Below are 3,738 nucleotides of genomic sequence, written 5' to 3' on the forward strand. Positions count from 1 at the left end.
AAGCTCTGGGCAGACACGATTGGAATGCAAGTGTGCATTGGGGATGTGTGTCTGCATGTTTGTTCAAGCATTTCTGGAAGATGTTTGCATGGGTTACTCTGTATAATTGCTGTAATGTGGAACTCTGTCCATCCTGGGTTTAGGTGTACTTCCTATCTGCTGCACCAGTCTGGTTAGGGAAGCTACGTTCAGTGCTAAAGGGTAAGGACGTCCTTGCTTCATATTCCTGAAGGAACCAAGGAGGGGCCATGAAGAGTTTAGAGACCAGCAGCCTGCCCACAGAATGGGGCTTGGTATTTGGTGGTGACTATCCCAGTCTGTTATGCAAGAGACTGGCATTCGATTTTCCAATATGGAGCATCATCATCTGTCAGTTTGTCGTACCGTGTGGCTTGCATGTTGCTATAATGCTGGAAGCTCTGCCATTGGTACTTCAAATACCAGCAGGGACACCCATGGTGGACAGGTTTCAGTGGAGCTTCCAGATTAAGCCCATAAAAACCTTATGGATCACAACAGAATATTGTCCAATATAGTGCTGGAAGTTGAGTCTTCTAGATTAGAAGGCACTCAAAATACACAGTGGACACAATGATGGATTGGAACATAGCAATGATCGTGAAGACAGCTCAGGGCTAGGGAGTGTTGGACAAGTGTCCCCTTGAGTCAGAGCCAATTCGATGGCACCTAACAGCCACATTTGGTGGCTCCCAGGGGGACTGCTTGTTTCCTTCATCTGTCTCCCTCAAAGAGAAGGTCTCTAGTTTCTGTAGTGAACTCTTAACATCACTAATTGGATACTAATTATTCCCAGTTTCTCTTTAAGTAGCCCCTTTGAAGTTTGAGGGTCTTTTTTTTTTTTACCATCCTCATGATCATCATCATTATCACGTTAACATCATCTTCCTCCATGTTTATTCCATATCTGATATAACCAAAACCCACTGCCATGAGCCAATTCCAAGTCATAGTGACCCTCTAGGACAGAGTAGAACTGCCTCATAGGGTTCCCAAGGCTGTCAATCTTTATGATAGCAGACAGCCCCATCTTTCTCCATGGAGCAGCTGATGGGTTTGAAATGTTGGCCTTTTGATTAGCAGCCCAATGCTTTAACTACGGCACCACCAGAGCTCTCTGTACCTAGTATAAAACTGAAAAACAAACACTGCTATCTAGTTGATTCCAACTCATAGCAACCTCCATTGGGTTTCTGAGGAGGTAAATCTTTAGAGAAGTAGATTGCCCCATTTTCTTTCCACAGAGTGGCTGATGGGTTTGAACCACCAACATTCTGGTTAGCAGTCAAATGTCTTAGGCACTGTGCCACCAGGGCTCCTTTGTACCTACTGTACTCCAGCCTTTATTCCAGATGCTTTACATACCTCATTCAAGACAATCTTTTGGCAATCTTGGTGGTGTAGTGCCCACCAGTCACTCCTTGGAAGGAAGGTTGGGCAATCTACTTCCATAGAGATACTGCCTTGGAAACCCAAGGAGTGGTCTCTATGAGTCGAATTGACTCAACAGCAGTGAGTTTGGTTTTGGTTTGTATTAGTAACACCATTTAACAGATAGGGGAACTGAGACTCAGAGATAGGAATTCATGGCACAAAGTCTTACCAGTTATCCTGCCTACTAGCTCCTTGTTGTTGTTGTTATGTGCCATCGAGTCAGACCCGACTCATAGCGACCCCTCCTTGGGTTTCTGAGGTGGTATCACTATGGAAGTAGATTGCCCCATCTTCCTTCTGAGGAGTGGCTGGTGGGTTTGAACCACCAGTCTTCTGGTTAGCAGTCAAGTGCCTTAGGCACAACACTACCACTAGCTCCTTAGCTTCTGCCTAATCGAATCATTCCCCAGAACATGCAGCATGGGGAAATGAGCTGAGCAGCCTGAGTCTGGGCTGTGCCACTAACTTGTGGGGCACTCCATCCAAACCACCCAGGCCACATTGAGGAAGGATGCATGAGAATCATTGAGGGCTGGCTTTACTGCCTCCTGGGTTCTCAAACCTCAGTCACCCTGAGTAAACAGATGGTGTAGTGGAAGCGGGCAGTGGGAGAATTGGCTTCTATTCCTACCTGGACGATGACTTGCAGTGTGGCCAGCTTGCTGCACCGCAGTGTTTTCAGCTGGGAAAAGGGAGGTGTGTACTTGATTATCTCTGTTGCTCCTAAACCCTGTCATCCTGTGGGGGCTGTGGTGTCCTAGATGGATCATCAAGCAGCCCTAAGTAACCAACCAGTCATTGCACAACCTGAGTGCTTCACAATAAATGCAGCCAACTGGGGAGGAAGGAGTAGTGCCTAAGGCACTTGACTGCTAACGAGAAGGCTGGTGGTTCAAACCCACCAGCCACTCCTTGGTAGGAAGGTTGGGCAATCTACTTCCACAATGACACTGCCTCAGAAACCCAAGGAAGGGTCGCTATGAGTTGGATCTGACTCGATGGCAGTGAGTTTTGGTTCTGGTTTAGGGAGGAAGGAACTTGGAAGGTGGAAGTTCAGGGTTTGAATCTAGGTTCTGTGAAAGTTTGGGCACATTCCTTCACCTCTCTGAGCCTGTTTCTGTAAAAGAAGGATAACAGTAGCAGTTCTTGGGATGGCTGAGACACATAAAGGAGGAAATGCAAGCACTGTGCTAATACAAAGTGGCCACATGGTGTGCAGTATTTTCCTCCCCTTCCTCACTCGATTTATGTGAACATGGCGCATTTTCCCAGTTGGACGACTAAACATGTCACCCATTTCACTCTCCTTTCCTTTTAGGAGTCTGAGAAAGCCTTGAGAACACTATACCATCCCGCTACTCTCTTAAAAGAATCAGGCTTGTTTTATCCCCTTCTTCCTCATTTCCTGGCTCTTTTCCAATTCTTTTTTCTTACTCAACAAGCAGTTGCTAAGAAGCTTTCTATATGTGTGTTTCTGCTGTTCCTTTGAAGGTCACGTTTCCACCAGCTTTCCACATGTGAAGCAAATATCTTCCCTTAATCTCAGCCAGGCATTACACGGCTGCTTAAGCCAGGAAGGAAGGTAGGGTTTGCCTCTGTGGGACCATGTTTGCATACACATGCAGACACACACCTATGTATATATGTGCATGTATGTGCTTGTTGTTGTTGTTACATGCCGTCAAGTCAAACCCGACTCATAGCGACCCCTCCTTGGGTTTCCGAGGCAGTATCACTATGGAAGTAGGATTGCCCAACCTTCCTTCCGAGGAGTGGCTGGTGGGTTTGAACCGCCAGCCGTCTGGTTAGCAGGCAAGTGTCTTAGCCACTATGCTACCAGAGCTCCCGCATGTATGTGCAGACACCCACATATGTATGCATCAATCTGTACATGCAGACATTCACATATATATGCAAATATAGAGCCCACATGTACATGCTGACACCCACATGTATATGTGTTTATGTGCAAAGACACAGATGTGTACACGTGTGTATGTACAGACACCCATAAGTATACACATGCATATATGTGCACACACCCACATATTTATATAGATGGGATGTCTGGTAACATAGTGCCTAAGGTACTTGACTACTAACCAGAAGGCTGGCGGTTCAAACCCACCAGCCACTCCTCGGAAGGAAGATGGAGCAATATACTTCTGTAGTGATACTGCCTCAGAAACCCAAGGTGGGGTCGCTATGAGTCAGGTCTGACTCGACGGCACACAACAACAACAACAACAACCACCACCACATAGATACCCACATGTATACCTGTGT

This window comes from Orycteropus afer, unplaced genomic scaffold, assembly GCF_000298275.1.
Source record: "Orycteropus afer afer isolate SDZICR_OR568_19922 unplaced genomic scaffold, OryAfe1.0 scaffold00341, whole genome shotgun sequence".
NCBI lineage: Eukaryota > Metazoa > Chordata > Mammalia > Tubulidentata > Orycteropodidae > Orycteropus > Orycteropus afer.